Source organism: Cardiocondyla obscurior, linkage group LG06 (genome assembly GCF_019399895.1).
Source record: "Cardiocondyla obscurior isolate alpha-2009 linkage group LG06, Cobs3.1, whole genome shotgun sequence".
NCBI lineage: Eukaryota > Metazoa > Arthropoda > Insecta > Hymenoptera > Formicidae > Cardiocondyla > Cardiocondyla obscurior.
In genome coordinates this window covers 7,732,866-7,751,233 of record NC_091869.1, presented here as the reverse complement: position 1 = coordinate 7,751,233, position 18,368 = coordinate 7,732,866, and the positions used below count along the sequence as shown (strand labels likewise).

At 43.5% G+C, this 18,368-nt stretch overlaps 1 protein-coding gene across 3 annotated transcripts in view; it reads left to right on the top strand.

Moving 5' to 3' along the window:
- The window catches only part of LOC139103632 (myb-like protein X), a 39,956-nt gene that overhangs the window by 3,676 nt on the left and 17,912 nt on the right, over positions 1-18,368 (top strand). For 2 of the 3 annotated variants that reach the window (XM_070658480.1, XM_070658479.1), the window contains exon 2: positions 2,635-2,749. The gene's annotated coding sequence lies outside the window, so the exon portion shown is untranslated. Of the gene's footprint in view, positions 1-2,634; positions 2,750-4,244; positions 5,470-18,368 lie in introns of those variants that run through there. The other variant, XM_070658481.1, reaches the window with a different exon arrangement.

Below are 18,368 nucleotides of genomic sequence, written 5' to 3'. Positions count from 1 at the left end.
CACTTCTGCCATTCCTCGGGCTCGATCAGTTTCTGGATTTGCATGCGACGCGACGATAAAACTATTTGTACCAGCGCGAATTAAATTTTAATTTTCGATTTAACTTGGCGTTTTATCTCTCCTTGACTCTAAGAATTAGAACAAAATAATGAACAAGTTAAACCGAGATTAAAATTGACCCGCGCCGGCAGAAGTGATCACTCTCGTGGACGCTTTCGAAAGATCTAGCATCGTTCGCCGCGAAAGATCTCGGTCCCGTCGCGTTCACGCAACCTCTCCAATTTGTTTAATCACCGGCTCGGGTCAACTCGATTAAAAAAGGTTACTCGCCCGACCGCAAGTAATCTCTATTATGTCGCTCTCTTCATCGCGTTCCGTGTTGCGTTGCGTATCATATTCGCGGTTCTAGCTCAGAATCTACAATCGCATATTTCCTGCGCAATTGTTAACAAACGATACATCCCCCTCCCCCCATTTTACGTGCTCCATAAAACGTCGCAAAATCGTAAAAACGTAGAGATGCACGTGCTATTAATGATGTAAGTAGGTTTGTAGCCAGCGCTTGATTTAACTACGCGATACCGGGCAGAAACAAACAGCCGAATGCGATTAAAGTTATGTAAAACATATCTCGTCGATCCTATTCCAGCGCTTAAAATAACGCCGGTTGGATGTTTGCATTGCGCAAAGAAGCAGCCCGCGCGCATCCGCGTCTTATAAAAGTCGTTTCAAGTGTACACCTTGAAGACGCGCCGTTCGCATCACATGTGAGAATACCTGCGATTGTTCTGTGCTTGCGCAATAATAAAAAAAAAAAAAAATCAGATATCCAGCGCTAATTACACGCATCTAAAAGCATCCTAATGCATTCTTGGCACTACCGGAAATGATTGTAATAGGCGTCATTCGTAGAGGAAAATCTTCACGTTTATACACATATGTATATTTATGAATAAAAAATCAATTAGACTAACCACATCGAAAATACGACTGTTATTATTATATTAGACGAAATGCGATTGTCTGACTTAAATAATAAATTTAATTGAGCCGCTAATGAGAGTCTCGCTTTGGTTACATTCGCGACGGTACATTTTTCCTTATCAGCAATCGTAGGAAAAGATAGAAAAGGAGAGACTGATGGGTTTTCGAGAGTGCTATTTGCTCTTTACCGGTCACGAATTTCTCGACTTGCTAGTTTGTCCCGAGCTAAAGTGGCCAATGGCTTTCTCTTGTAATAAAAGAAAAAGACACGCGATTTTGCAAACGTGTCGGGGGAAACTTTGCCGCTTCTAACTTAACATTCGGCCCGCTATCCCGTCCTCGCGTGATATTCCGCGCGCAGATCGGCGTATTTCGCGATACCACGGTTTTGCAACCGCACACCCGCGAACACATCCTGCATGCTCACGAAGCATTAACGCCGATCGCCGTCACGCGAAAGGAACGGCATCGCTTACGCCGATACTTAGATATTATCGAGTAGATAACTGCGCGACGGAGACTAATTGCAAGAGTATTTAAAAGGAACATCGCGTCTTGTCGCGATAAGAAATTCGTGTAGGCAATTAAGAGTTCGAGATGAATTAACGTATAACATTTTCCCTCGCATTGGCGTTTTAATTGAAACAAAAATCCAACAGTTAAAGATGAAAATTATTTGGTCTCTATTTCTTTATTCCACGATTAAAAAAAAAATAATAATAAAAAAAATATCATAACGTACTCTGGAGATTAATTAATAACGAAGAAGCAATTTTATTAAAAAAAAAATTTATTTGATCCGGTTTTTAAATTTAAATCTAAAAAACTTAGTTTTTATTCTTCAAATACATAGGCTGCTCTGGTTTTATAAAGAGTAAAATTAATTTATATTCTAAGCCTCTTCTGAAAAGCTGCGAAATTACGCGACTTTTACTATACGCAATTAAATAATCATATACCTTTTAGCAACGATTAATTCAGTGTACAGTAACGCATTGCATTGAAATATTTCAGCAGAGAATACTCTATTCTTTTGATATTTTTTATGTTTTAAATATAAAATAATCAAAATTGCGCGGCGGCGCCTGCACAGGCAAGTACCGCGTGCTCTTCTCTGAAATCGCGATCGCCAGAATTCGCACAGGTATACATATACCTAATTATCCGAGTCGTTTCTGCGTCTCTTCGATTCGCGGGCGCGGCATCCTGTTGTGTTCTCAAGACGGACATCAGATCTTTGCCTCGCCATGAAAATCGGAGACTCGCGGAACGGAAATTGCGCATTATCACGACGGTAATTGCGCGCCTACCTGCGCCCCGCTTCGCATATATTGCGGTGTAACTTCGATTTATACAAAATGCGTCTCGTTTTATTACAGAAATCTTATTAACGTGTTAAAAAAAATATATATACGGTTCTTGTAGATCTGAATTATAATTTTGTAATATTTTTAACCGCGAATATAGCTGAATTAACTGCGTTTTAATCCTATGAGACAAAACACTTGGAGAAAAGCCGCGGTACTAATTAACTTGTAATTAAATATAGAAATGAGTTTGGTTTTGTCGAAAATTTGTCTCACGATTATGTCGACGAAATAACTTTGCGCTCTTTGTTTCTCATTGTTTCTTTTTTTTTTCTTGTTACAGATACGGCTCACCTGCAAGCTACTTTATCGCGAGTGTTGTTTCGTGAGAGCTACGAATGAAGCTGAGAGGAGGAAGAGGCTTAGGTTGCATCGGGCGCCGACGGAGCAACCTTAAGGTAAGTTGCTAATTATTATTCTGGAATAAATTACCATTTACGTTTATTTGAACGGTCGAATCGGAGATAATGGAAGAGCCATTTGTTAAGTTCTGGAAATGTTTCTATTACCTTGTGGAACATTTTGATAATTTAAATGTGATTGGACAAAAATTATCCCGAAGACGCCTTAAAGGTGTCTTATCCTTCGCCTTTTGCGACAATTATGCACACGTCGAGTTAGAAATTAAATTAAAAAATAATATAAAATAATTGTTCGAGTCGAAATAAATATTAATACAATCGCATAAAAATTAGGAACAAATTTTTAAATGAAAATTATACAAATCTAGTTACGCACGTATTATGCAATATTACTCTGATTATTAAAAAATTATCATAATCTCAGTTTATCATGATTTCCGGTATAACTTAATTTCTAGAAATCGCTGTTAACGAATGATAATTTAGAACGCTTTATATAACAACGTTATACATATATTTAAAGTAATTTATATAAAAATTACGTAGAAAAGAATATTGCATAGAATTAACGAAGACGGGATTCTCATTTATGCTTTCGCGAAAAGAAGATGAAGGAAAACGAGAATTTGACATTCCGGTGATTTTCGCTAATGACGGGATATATTGGCGACACGGATCATTACAGTAAGGTAAACTAAGTACGACGATGCGGGTGGGTAGACGTACGGAACTTTCACCAATTACGAACGGCGACGAAAGTTATTTTTCGTGCTTCGAATTTACACGTAAAATCCTATCGCGTCGTTACTCATCGGCCACTTTCTTTCAGAGAGTTAATACCGAATGCTAAATCATTTACCATAGCATTAGGAGAAATTACGCTTCCGTTGGCGCAAGAGCAACAGCCTTTGTGAAATCAAACTTGTTTCGATGATCTCGCACACGTTATAAACAAAGCCTTTCCTCGAGTTTAGTTTGCGATACATTTTTCGACGAATATAAATATAAAAAAAAGTTTAATATAAATTTATAAATTTTATCAATTCACTCAGTTTAATAATTTAATTAAATAATATAATTGGCAAATTAAAAAATTACATTCGTCATTCAACGAGATAAGAAAGAAGGAATCTCACAATGCGTAGCTGAGAAAATTAGGTAAGTTAGGTATCGCGCAAAGTATCGCGTTCGGTGCCGATATATTTTCCCTAGATTTTTTCGAGGAAGGAACGATCGGCGTCCGTCAGGTTCGCCGGCGAACAATGGAGCTAGGGAAGAACGAGAATATTTTAAAGCGAGGGACACACAAAACGCTCGCGTGTACCGCCGCGAGATTGCATCTCGTTCATTCACTCGGCGGGGACGTTGCAGCGACGATGCGTGCGGCCGCTTCCGCGGTCCGTATCGGCGCGTAGGCACGTACGTGCTATCTCCTACGTGCGCGTGGGCGTACGGCGCGTTGCGTTAATGACACCGTTGCAAATAATCTGCCGCCCCTTCCGGTACTTTGCGGCGCCGTGCTCGTTCCGCGCGCTCTTAATTACTCGCGCCGGCACATTTCGCCGCGCCAAGAACGCGCGACATTAATATACGAACGCGTTTACGAGTCGCGCTTATTACATCTCATCTCGCGTATCTTACATTAATCCGGCATTACCAAAGGAAAGGATCTAACTGACCTCGAGGGCATTACGGTCACCTTGTTGTTCTCGCAAATCGCGCTGGGTCCTACAGTAACGAGTATTAAAAACAATTGCACGAGAGATAACGATAATCATGACTTTGGCATCTTTTTGGGGAAGGGTACTTCATTTAAAGTGTTCCGCTTGAGCTCTCGGATTAGCTGGACTTGGACAAACATCAGCTTAGCGATCGCGCTCTCGCGGCGCCGGATACTTTAAACAATCTTATCAAAGCTCTTTTTTTAAACCGAATTTAAATTCAAGGTTTAGTTAGCGCGATATCTGCAATTGTATCTCTCGAAAGCGAGCGTGATAAGAAGCGATAAGTTTGATCAAGCCTCGAATCGAATTTCGTGAGGGAGAGAGGCCCACTCGAGCTCGAGTGAGCGGTCGCGCTTTTGTAGTTCGCTAATCATTTTCTGGATAACGAGTAATCAATTTTACATTACGCGGCAGTAACGTCCGCGATTCCAGATACGTCTTACTTAAAAGAATTCAAAATATATTTCCAAAATTAAGAGATTAACTTAATTAATGTTAATTACTTACTTTCGTCGTCTATTATTATCCAGTTTCGCGTGATATAATTTAAAAACGAGTCGAGAATCAACTGAATTCGATGGCTGATACTGATTTATAGCCATTAGCCCGTCCCAGAATAATTGCGCGTACCTTAATTGCGAGTGCATCTGCACAGGTGCACACCATTAACGCGCGCCATTGTGCTCGCGCGTACGTGTACGTGTAATACGTGTCTACCTGGCGCACATACCTGCCTGCCCACCTACCTGAATGCCGAACTCTTGGCCAACCGCTCGCCGAGCGAGTGGACGCCATCTATAGACCGACGTCGTCTCGCTCGGTGAACAACACTCGCGTCAGTTGGTGCTTGGCTGTTGTGGTCTGTGCAACGTAGACTCTCTCTCGCGATATCGATATTACGGGAGTACGCCGACTCACGACGTATTTTCAAAGCCTTTTAAACGAAAGGAAGCGCTAGTCGCGAGGACAAATCATCCGCGTGTCCTGCCGCGAGGCATACGATCGACATCCTTGACGTGCGAGTAAAAACAGGTAGGCGCAAACGAAATAATCCTCGTCTTCTTTCTTCAACACTTGACCCGAAATTAGTCCAGCTTGAAAGAAACTCTACGTGTATTCATTCGCGATTGCCGATGATTTATTTAACGCCAGAGCATCGTCGTTGAGAGACAATTTCTTGGACACGTGCGGCGGGTGGGGGGTCTTTGCAATTTTTTCGGAGAGGAAATTTTTGGGATTTTTTAATATTTTTTTTTTTTTTACTCTTCCGATTTTTTCGAGTGGTAGATTGAGCCTGAAGTTGAAAGAGTTGTGGATTTTTATTTTTGAGTTGTTTATAATGCAAAATTGATTTTTTTTGTTCTGCAATATTACACCTGGCGTCTTAACTGTAGTAACGTTTTCTTGGTCAGACCCAACATGTCCGTTTCATTGATTTTTAGATAAAATCTCTGGCATATCGATCTGTGCCTCGACGAGGCAAATTTATGCACATCGAGATTGCAGTTGCGCCGCCTCGGCAATTTAAGTTACCTAACTTTGATTAGTTCTGTTTCTCGTGACCCTTTCGAGAACTAGCTCGCGGTTTTGCATGCGGTATGTAAAAGAAAGAATCGAAAATCGAATCAAGACGTATTGTAGCTCGAAGTTATTGACCCTTGAGGGACAGGAAAATATTTTCGCAGCCGAATGACAATGATATGAGATCGAATAACTAAACGGGACGGAAGGATACGATCGCAAAGGAGGTCTCAGGACGCGACAATGATTTACGAGACTAATTCGATGCGCGCGTTCGTTACTGTAAAGCTCGTTAGATAGTTAAAGTATAATTATGGCGAATAAGTTAAATTACTACCTAATTAAAATTAAGCGGATTAGATTGCGCGATATCGCACAATTTCCCACGCGGAAACCCAATCCACTCGCGCAGAAAAGCCGAAGCACACCTGTAGAAATATCGTGACGCTCGGCAAAGCCCCGCGACCTGATTCGACGATCGGCGGGCGATACGTTACGTTACGTTTTGCTTGAGGAATTCACGAATGAAAGTTCGCCGGTGGAGGTCAGAATATATCTATACATGAAATATCTTAACATTATAATGGCCGGCCATGACTTATTTCTACCGACACAGAAAGACACCGTGCCGGGTTTTAGAATTTACAATTTTCAAGTAGATTCACTTTTTTTTCTTTTTTTTTTTAATTTACTTGTTTATTTTTTATTTATTTATTTTTGTTTGTGGTAGTGCAAACCGGTTTTACTTCGGGAGGGAAACATTTTGGATTTCGTCTATTTATCATGCAATCGAGATAAACGATTTAAAGAAGAACGAAAGAAAGAAATTACGAAAATGTGCAGATTTAATTAGACGCTTACTGAACTGCGAGTCAATATCGTTTATTTTCCGTAACTCTCCATGCGTTGTCTTTGAAATTCAAGATACTCTGCGCGTTAATTAAATTATAGACCCTCCGTTATTAAACTTAATAAGATAATTTCTAAATTTTCTTAACGCGTTCGTCGTTTCCGACTCAAGTGGTGATTCTCATTATAGGGTTTAAGTAAACGGCTTCTTTTTCTCAAATGCAGCAAAAAATGCTTACGTTCTCTCTTACGTGCGCTGCGCTGAGGCACCCAGTGCAGGCTAAAAATAAGGTCGAATACCGACCCTCTTTCAATTTACTGAGCAATTGCTCGGTTTGCTCGCGCGTGATATCGGCCCTGAAATTATCAATTGTGTCTCGCATATATCTCTTTCGCGTTGCGCAATATTCGTCGTTACATTCGATATAGCGTCTTTACAAAGTAACTCGTAATAGGAGTCCCATCGATCGACGATATTCGCCTTTTGCGACACGGTGGCGACTGTGCTCGCGGTAATTGATAAATACATACGGCGTCATGACACAAATGCCGTTCTGAAGAGCGTTACGTAATCCTATTAAAATCGCGCAGGGCTGATGATTAATCACTGTGTGACGATGCTCCATTGTCCCTTTCCCGCTAAAGATTGTCCCCGGATCACGTTCATTAAATTTTAAATTTTTTTCAATAAACACTTAGTTCTCAGAGGCCGCAAATACGTGCTTCTTCTCCGAAGCGTTCGAAAGGAAATTAAATGTGAAAACAGCCGCAGATGCCGGGACAAATAAATTAATTTTAATTTACGACGCTCGCGAAAATAGACAGCGCAGAGAATATCAATAAACCTCTAGTCCCGCGAACGAAATAAAATGCCCGATTGAACAATGGTTCTTTTTTTTTTTCCGAAGCCTCCGTTTATTGGCGGTGAGGAAAATTCGCCGAATATTAACATAAAGGTATTACAGATAGATTTGTTGAAAAGAAACGATAGTTAAAACAATTCGTTATAGTTCTTTTTTTTTCGTCGCTTAGATGAATTATGGTTAATCGCCGAGAATTGTTGAGTTTGACGTTAGCAAAGAAGAATTAAGGAACCGGTTTTTTTTAGTTTTGAGAGAGAGAGAGACAGAAAGGGGGGAGTTAAGAACCATAACCTTGCCACCTAAATTTCATTTACTTCCGCGGCGAAGATTTACCCAGATGTATGATTCGTGAAATGGATTTCTGTCGCTGAATTCCGCATAGTTCCGTCTAGTGCTTGCGCTCTTGCACAAATCCTAAATAAATAGTCGCTCATCCGATGAAAAAATATCGATAAGCGTCGGCAAATGATTGCGACAACGAATCGGACAATGATTAAGTGGCAACGAGATCTATCTATTGCATATTAAATAAAATTCCAAACGCATTGGCAATTAGCTCGTCTTCGAAAACGTACATCATCGCATCTACACGAGTGCTGTTTAATTAGCACTCCTTTCTAACGTCGTTAATGCGTTTTTTAACTTTTATATCTCGCACGTGAACGCAATATGCGCGTCACATGTTTGCAATTTTAAAATGTAGTCTTAAACGACCGTATCAATGACTGCGATCAGCTCTTCGCGCGGCCGACTGCACAAAGTCAAAGCATTTTGTCATAGCAATTTAATTCTTATTTAAAAAAAAAGTATCACGGTTTCCAGGTCTGCGATTTTTTTTTTCTGCCCGGGAGTAGCGACCTTAGTATTTTAAAATTCTTTACGCGAGGAAAAAACGGTGCGATTCACAGCTGGGGCGATGTATGGCGATGAGATAATTAAAGACTGAAAGAAAGAGAGAGAGGAAGAGAAAAAAAAAACGCGCGATTAGCAACTGGCGTTTCGAACGAATTGCCGGACACTCTTCGAAATTGCCAACGGGATAATCGGCAAAGCAACGAGAAAGAGCTCTGCGAAATCGGCAGCGGTCTTGGATCGCCACAGGCACGTACGGGCAGTTATATATGAATTTATCTAATTAGGTGCCAATCGCCGCGCTTAATTCTCATTGTCGGTCCGCCAATTAACTGCCGGATCAAGCCATTAGATGCCGTTATGGCCCGTGGACATGGTGGCGGGAACGACTTTTACATCCATGACCGTCTATAACAGCAAAACCAACTTAGTGGCGATCTAATACCGAATGTCAAGGTTGATTTGCATAGGCGAACTATTCCCGGGATCGCGTTTATTCATTTTTTAACATAGGTAGGCAAACGACGTCTCTGCTCGGATCAATGACTATGAATTTTAACGACGGCTTCTCGAAACGCAATTGCCGTCTCGGAAAAAGTCTCGGGTAAAGCCGCGATGTTTTACCTCGAGACTAAGCACCTTAAATTTAAAGATTTCATTACGTTATTAGCATTAATTTAATAGGTTTTTGATTTAATTTATCGGCAAATGTGCAACGTTAATAAACAGCGAAATAAAATCGGCAACGAGCGGCAAATTAATTCTCCCGAAAAGCGACGATATACATATATTCGGGTAACGCGTGCACTTTGAAATTCCTCGCTTTTGACGAAAGCCCCTTTTCGTACCTAAACTCGTTCTCGTAAACAGAGCCTCCTCGATTACGTCGGCGAATCGTGGTCGAACGTCTCTCAACGCTCCGTTACGCGGAACGTATACGGAAGTACGCTCGTGGAATAATCCTCTGCATTCCGGAAGTTCCATCCAGATGATTCGCGGATTACGTCAGAGTTGCGCGCGAACTTTGTAATTAATCGCGAAAGCGAACAATCGGCGCGTGGCGTTATAAAGCGGGGGCACGTTTGCGAAATCTACATAGAATTTACCGCATCTTGGAAAGGCCTGCGTTTTCACGGATACGCGATGAAAAATCGCGGCGAGCGAGATGATACCCGCGGAATTTCAGAATACGCGTTCTGCACTTCCGCATACGAACGACACGAGACGTGCACGTGTGTTGTGAAATTCCATCGACGCCTTACGAAACCTGGGAATGAGAAATCGCAGAAAAGTCTTTTATAATATCAAAACGAATATCAAAACAAATGTTATATCAAACGTTATATGAGAAAGTAAAAAGAAAAAAAATTAATAATAATAAAAATGCTTAACGTTGTGAGATCTCGCTCGGGGATCGTCGCCAATTAAAATTTTAATCAGCAATAACGCATCTCTTAATTAACCGCTCGTCGGCGAATTTATTTGCTCTTGACGTTTCCCCACGTCGCTCAAATCGGGTTTCCCGTTTCGCGAGGGACACGGGAAACCGCTGGGGTGTTTTACGAACTTTTCGATCCGCGCGATGACGGCGGCGGACCGTTACGCCGCCGAGACGAAACGAAACGCGAAGGAAGGTAACCGCGAAAAAGCAAGCGGCGAACGAAGCCAGCTCTCTCGCCGGCTCTCGCGAGAGAGCCGCTCGTAAAGTCAAGTTTACGGTAGACTGACACCGCCGCTCCGCGACTTTACGCAACGTGCGTATGCGTGTGCGTTTTCCCGCCGCTCTCTTACTTCCGCGAAATCCGAGAGATGTAGAATCTCGGCGGTTGCCGACACCGGCAGTATAAAAAAAAAAAAAGTTTTATTATTATAAATAATAATTTTATAAAAGTAGTATTTTTATCAATAATAATTTTAGAAATATTACTTTCGGCTAAACGTTTCTCACAAGCGAATGTAGTTGACTCGGCCATTTTGACTGTGGAAGTGATCGCGTCGATCGCGCTTACGGTTAGAAATACTGTAAAGTTATAGTTGCAGTAAAATTTTTCTCCTAGAATGAAGGAAAGGGCGGTCTCGGCCTTCATTTGAATATCCGACGTGAAAGTCTCAAACCGTCGTGTCAACTCGTAACAGTTTCTTTCCATCGCGTTTAAAATAATCGCTCGAAATGCACGGGGGGTTTTTTTTTTTGCGTGGTTTCACATTATGTTCTTTCATTATGCGAATGACGTGTGATTCTGAATTCGCACGTTTGGTTAGTTATTGCGGAGCCTGATTCACCGAATGTCGCATATACATATACAGGTGTATCTTCCTCGATACGTAAATTCATTCAACAATCGGGACTCTGATTTTAAATAATCGTGATATCATGAATATTTAAAGCAAACTGAACTTTATATAAATGTGTGCAAAAGCGTAAAAGTCTTGGCATATTCGCAAAGTTGTTTTGAAAAATTATAACTTATACGTAATTCGAATTGATGACGAATCGAAATAAATTCACTGAACTTAAATATGAAATATTTAAATCGTTTGCATATCTGATTGGTTTTTTTTAATATTATTATGCAAATATACGCGCGATAAAATCTTGTAATATAATAAATAAAACAGCGGTTTTTCTTATCGTAAAATGCAAATATGCTTAATATTAAAATCTGTATGTCGTCAAATTTGTTGAAAGGTTTTTGTCACCATAAAAATCTGACAAATATATGGCTTGATACGCTAAACGACAATTTATAAGTGCAGTCAAAAAAGTTGAATTATAATTTTTTTGAATACAAATGTTATGCACTTTTGTCGCAAACATTTTGTCGCAACTCATTTTCCAGGAGCTGGTTAGTTATAAATAGAATAGTTGAAAAATTAAATCGACGGTTCACCCTAACTTATAGAACCGGGCTAATAGTCGGACATAATTTTTTAAATATTCTCGGAATTATTTACAATAATTAATAAGAAAGAAAATCATCGAGTCATTCATATATCATCGTGTTTTACTCGCCGTGAGTCTTTCTGGAATAAAACGATATTTGGATTCGTCGTAAAAGCTTTCAATAGGCTCGTTAACGATTAATTACTCCCCTTTGTCGCGATCGACGTTGATAATCGGTGAGTTGGCTGACGGTGATAACGAAATGCATATTTAATTCATGCTTTTGTCAGCTCTTCGGGGCGAAACGCGCTGACATTCGCGACAAGTGAAACATTCACTTCGACGTAAAAAAAAAAAAAAAAAAAAAAAAAAGAGAGAGAGAGAACGGAAAAAAATAAGCGGCTAAAATGTTTCCTTTTTGCGCCGGAGATAATTTTAGGAAAAGAAACGCGAGCTGGAACGTGGCTAGCTGGAAATCGCATGCGAGGAAGTACGTAATCCGGTCGGCGCAACGGAACGTCGAATTACGGATTTTTCCGATCGCGAGCTGGCTTTGCATGACGCTGTGCCCTTCGGTTTATTCCGAACCTGTGCCGCCGATGCTGAGCGTGTGTAACGAGCCTCCGCCGCCCCTCGCGCGCTTATTTTACGGAATGTATGATTACCCGGTTATGGACTATTATTTCGAAACGATTCGCAGAGTAGAGACCCCGCGCATCCTCGCGGATTCGTTCTCGGAGGCGGAATATTTCTCTTCGCGAAAGGCGAGACCGGCGTTTTCCACGTCGCGGGATGCGGCCGATTCTCGTGGGCCGATCCGCGGGTTTTCGGATCGCGACAATTCGCCTCGGGCGTCGCTTATTCCAGGCCTAGCCTGGGACTTTTACAGGGGGGGGGAGGGCTGAATGCTAATGAGTTTCCTGTCGTCTTCCTGTCAGGTGTGAGCACCGCTAGGAACGAGCTTTCCTGCAGGTGCGACCGGAAAAGTATTAAGCGAGTTTAGTCACGAGCTTAGCACCTACTGCTCCTCGTTACTTGCTACCCCTCCCCGTGTTCGTTAATTCTTTTTGCGATCGTACTTCCTCTCGTTTTGCCCCAGCCGATTATATTTCGAGACGAATAGACGCGGTCTGATTGCCTGCCGCTCTTCTCGGCGCGTTTATCGTTCTTGTTGAATTCGCGCGATCGGTTTCTTATAAGACTTCCCTGACCTTCCTCGCGGAGATTATCACGAGAGCTCGATTGCAGTCGCGGCCAATGTGCAAGCTGGACCACCGTTTAACGACCGAGTGACGCGTCAGTAATCTTCCTCTGAGTAGACGACGCATTAGCGCCAATAAAACGCGTGCGTTACGTGCCGCGAGCGTCGCGACGGATTCGCAGACGACGATGGCAGCGGATCTTTGGGCCTCCGAGCCTCGGCGCGCAAATCGGCGCAATAAACCTGCACCAGGCGAACGTTTCACTCGCCGCGCGTGACACACTTGACATTCGCCGTCTCTCTCCATTGCGCCGCGACCGGTCGTCGGCCACACCCGGTTCTCTCTTTCTCCCGACGCACGTATACCTGCATGGTTTATCTCCGCACGGGGGTTCAAGGATAGGAAGCCGAGCGCGAAGGTACGCCGCGCTTTCGTGACGACCAGACTGCGTTTTTCGCGTAATCTTCCGGCGCGTTTATCCGATCGCCGCGAAACGGCCGGCGACGTAGCACGATTTTGCGCGCGGAGTGTCAAAAATAGGTTTAGCAAAGACGGAGGTCTTTAATGAGCCTCGAAATTATGCGGGTTTCTTCATAGACGCCTTGGCTATATGCGGAGGCCGAGGGTATCGGAATTTAAGAGGCAGCCTTGGCTTTTGGCGTGCCCGTTCGCGTCGCCGAGAACCTTTGCGGAGCCTTCATCGGTGGGGATCAATGATCGAGGAGTATTTTGTTGTACGGGGCAGTGGCGTTTCGTGCCGCGAGCTCTGCCGCGACCCGAGACTCCGGAATGCCGATCGCCGAGCGCGATGCGATTCTCGAGACGCGCCGTGATTGTGCCCGGCACGTCGTAGAAAGTGGTCGGAATTTTTCCCTGCGGTCCACCGCGGCGATACGGTTCTCCCCGATCGTGCGAATCCAGGCCGTTGAAAGCGATCGCGCTCTGGACCTCGTGTCTTCGTGTCGTTGCTGTGCAAATTAGCGGAATTGCTATCTCCCCGAGTACCTTTTATCATCTTCGAGTCTTTTTTTTCAACTATTCCGAAGTCATTTCGTTACCATAAATACAGAAAACGTTGCTAGATTTCCCGCAAGTCTTTTAAAGCGCGAACAGGACGATATATTCGAGATTAATGTGTATTTCCAGGATTAACTTATACAGAATTTTTTTTTTATTGTAAAATTGAGAGAGAGGGACTCGAAGAGCTAAACGTTCGAGTGGTATTTTTTTATTCCGCGTGACCTCCGAGATTGTCGTCTCCGATTTGAGTCCGATCTCCGTCCGTTTCAAAACCTCTTGCAGGCGTGAATGCCAATAGCTCTGCAAATCAATTTTGGAGACACGCATTTGCGAGATGTCGAAAAAGCCTCGGTATATTTCAATGCAAATTATCCGCGCGAAATAGCAGAGGGCAAAGCGCGGCGAACAAAGAGCTCGCGCCAATTTTTTTTTCTTTTTTCTCACTCCGTTTCTTTACTCGGCATACCGATCAATTTGCGCCGCACGTAACGCGCTTACGTAACTTGAACTTAATTGTAAGGTAATTATGCTGATGCACCGTAAGCGTAGCTACATCGTTCTTTTCTCTCGTATACGCAGCCCCATTGTGAGTACGAGTTTCATTCGCGTTACCGCATCGGGAGCATTTTCCACAACGGCCCTCACCGGAATTGCCATTCCGAGAAACCGTCAGCTTTCTTCCGCGCATATATTTTTACGACATTGCTTATGAAACGTCCCCGCAACTCTCGGCATCCCTTTTCCGCTGCGTCAAATTGCGTCGTAAATTAAATTTATCGAACCGATCGCGTGCGTTTGATTGCTCCCGTCGCCCGATCGACGGGCTAAACGCAAATTTTGTCCGCAATCATAGAAAGTAATGAAAAGAAAATCGCGGGACAAGCTCTCGAAACGCGATCGCCGGAACGCAGCACCGAGAAATAATCTGGATATGAGAGAGCGGTTTTAAGCTTAACGATAAAACTGCAGGTCGTAATTCCGGCTAATAACGGGCAACGCCGGGTGACAAATTGCCACCCGGTCCCGTTCTGAAAGCGAAGCAGTCACGTGCCATTAATTGAGCGATGGATTATTGTTACGAACTGGCTATTGTTACGAACCGCCGCGCTCAAAAGCACTCGAGCTTAAGACTGAAGGCTTCGGGAAAAGCGACCAGGTCACAATCGAGAGATTTAATCTTTTAGAGACCCAATTAAGCAACGTTGAAGCTTCTGTACAATAATTAAGTAGAATATATGTTGAGATTTTAAATCAGAAGTCTCGCTGTTTGCGAAGCTTCGTTGCCGAAATGCACCCGAGTCTACGTTATCCCAGGACCAGGGGATGGCTTTTCTCTCGTCGTCTCGCGTAACGCGGCGTGTAATGGCACAAATTTAAATGACCGCAGGCGCTCGTAGGCGGCGATGCCCGTAAGAGATCCGCCGCTACCACGAGAGAGAAAGGGGAGGCTGCGAATGAAAAAGGAGAGGCAGATCTACGGTTCGGGTCTACGATATGACGCTCTGGCGTGAGAAAGTCCCGCGGTATGCGAAGAGTCGTTTCCCTCCCCCCCCCCTCCTCCCCCTCGAGAAAACGGAGAGTACCGGCGATGGTCACCGAGAATCCGTCGACGCCGCCTTCACGAATTTCGCGTCCGTCACGGCAAATCGCGATATGCCGCGATCTGTACCGCCGCTGCTGCGAAGAGGCGAACAGCGGAACGAAAAGCCTCTGGCCAGGGTTCAACGCGGTTGACGTTGCGAGTTACGAGTTATTTCTCGGATCGGATCTCACGGGCCGCGATTGCGATCTCCCTTGTCCGCAGCTTCCTCTTCATTACCTCGCATACATCGCGCGCGGATTCCGAATGCCGGAACTGAAATCGACCGAAGGTGCCGGCCGTGAGTGAGCGCCGCGGCGTTCTGACGCTCGCGGTATTTACGATGGACCACGGCGTAATTAAACATCTCTGCGCCGCGTAATTAATAGGCGCAGGGTCGCGTCCGCGATAATTATGCGAGATTGAATGAGCCGATAACTCACGCGAGTTTGGTTCTCGGTGCAGAAGTTGACGTTTACAGTGAGAATTTAAGAGATCTCGTTAGGCCGTGATTAAAGCGGTCTTTCCACTGATAACGGAAAGTAACGGCGTCCTTTTTGCGAGACGCGAAGGTGCACTTACGCATAACTCACACGCGTACAGGGTTATCAATTCAAACGGTCGTGGCGATACCGAGCGCTTTTTACAGCGTATAATTCATACTTTTGCGTCTGCCTGCGTATGAAAGCGTCGGCGAAAGTTTTGCGGAGTCAACGGCCTTCCAACGGATCCGTGAATGCCCGTTACAAGAGTGCCCCTACTCGCGCCTTTTTATTGCATCCACTTATATATTATCGATGCACCGTTTGCTCTGCTCTTCGCTCGTGCCATGCAACCCACCGAAACATCGATACTTATCGTTTTACTTTCGATAATAAATACCTGCAGATTTCTTTAATTCTCAATTATCTGCACCGAGCATATATATTCTTTAATCTTGTTTGAAAAATTAATTTCTCTCTCTTCTTATTAGAAAAAGGTTAGGCTCGCAATCTCTCGTAATTGAATACCATTAAATCCCAAGGCGATCCGGCGAGGTTCTGTTTCTCAAGAACAATCGATAATCGATACTCCGCATAATTTTCCACGCGCGAGGCATTGTAGTTTCTCCGCAGCGCGGATTTCATCCGCGGAAGATGCGCGGCCAGGTAGGTCGCCTCGGTTGGAAAAACCGACTCGCGTTAATTTCGCAATCGCAAGTTGCACTTCGCAATACGTACCGCGATGCGATCCTACTGTAGACGATCATTTAGAAATCGGTTTCCCGCGAGGTGTGGGTATAACGCGCGAGCCTGCATTCGCGAGCGTAACGCCTTAGCATACAATCGTGGGACGACACGACGATGTGGTAAGGATCATGCTCGATTTCTTCCCTCATCTCTTTTTTTTTTCTCTCTCTCTTTTTCTCTTTGTGTTTGCCTCACTTTATTTTTTTCCGCTGGCTTCTTTTTTCCGTCTCGTGATACGGCTTACCGCAACAATTACCGCGGCGAAAATCTTCTTTCTCCGTCCGCGTCTTTCTTATCTTTTAGCGATTCCTCTCCCGTTTGTTCGCGATTAGTCGTTTTCGCGAGGAAACGGAATACGCGTTGGGTTGCATCGACGCTCGACAACGATCGTGAGACTTATTATACGTGACGTGATGAAAGACGCGGAGAAGCGAAGGGCTGCGTCTAATCTCGGGCTGCATCGAGCACTGATTCATAATGCAACGACCCGGAGACGAATTGAGCGTTACTCCGCGTATTCTTTTATTCAGTCATGCATTAAAAATAGGTGGAAAAGCGCACAATGAGAATATTGCAGTTTGTACAAAATTAAGGTGTAATTACATCATGTTAATTAAAGTAATGAAGATTCGCTATTTATTCAATAAGAGAAGTGGAGGTTTTATTGTAACTTTTATCACTTTGCAAATTTTAATTAGCATTATTTTTTTCCGCGTAATACACTTTTTCTAAGAATATTTACTTTTCGCATAAAGATTATTAATCGCAGAATTTAGTAAAAAAAAAAAAAAATTTTTTTTGCAAAAAATTTTTTGGCGCACGAATTCTCCGAAGCATAAAAAGAATTTTCTCTCTTTTTTCTTCGTCATTGTTGATGACCCACGCCTGTATAAAGTACTTTTAATTGGACGGGATATACTCGTATATGATGATGATGGCAGTGCTTCGGAATTATAAGTGCAACGATGACACAACTGTGAATACACGTCGTTGAAGGAAACTGTCGAATGGCAACGTGAAGTCACCAATAAGATTTATTATTATTATTAGGCACAGATTTTGATGTACTTTGGAATCGTAAACAATTATTTTACGCGACTAGTTTTGCCACCTTTGACGTTAACTTAATTCTCTAATCCGCATTAAAACTCTAATAAAATTCTATTAATGAATATATCGCGCCCAAAAGAATATGAGGTTCTTTAAAATAAAATATGTTAAAGCGCTATCTCGGGATCTAGCTTTAAAACCTGGCGGCTCAGAACGCGAGGAAAGATATATGCGTTTCGGTCACCGCGTTTTTACGACCGGGAGGGTATTCGCGATTTGCAATTTCGGGAAGGCGCGCAAGGTAAACGCATTGTGGCGCACGAAGGCTCGTCTCCGAAGACTCGGTTTAAAAATAGCTGGTGAATTTGCATCCAGGCGAGTAGCCTGGCATGAGAAGAACGGCATAATTTATCGGGGATAAATCGTCGGCGATTTATTGACCGTCCGTCGTTGTCGTCGCGTAAGCCGTTTATGCGCGCAAAACCGTCCGCGCTGCGGGGAGTTATCATCGTCGGCAGACCCGAGTCGCGTTACGTCAAGACTGACATTGGTCGCTACACCTGCGGTCTTGTCCGTATTCTGGCGTGTTCTCGCGAACGGATTGCTGTGCGTGCGCGATGCTGCAAAAAAAAAAGAAAAGAAAAAAGACGGAACGCTGATAATTGTGACCGGACCACATCTCCCATTCCCGAGATGCGAACGGGTGCCGTTTAACCCGTACGGTCACTTTAACCCCGGTGTCGTCGTGCATTAATTAGAATCACGCAAACAACTAGGGATCACGCTGGTCAAGGCGCGCCGTAAAAGAACACCACGCGTATGATGCATGGTGTTACAATTGCAACCGCTACGGCTTAGCTATGGCTATTTAAAAAATAGTCC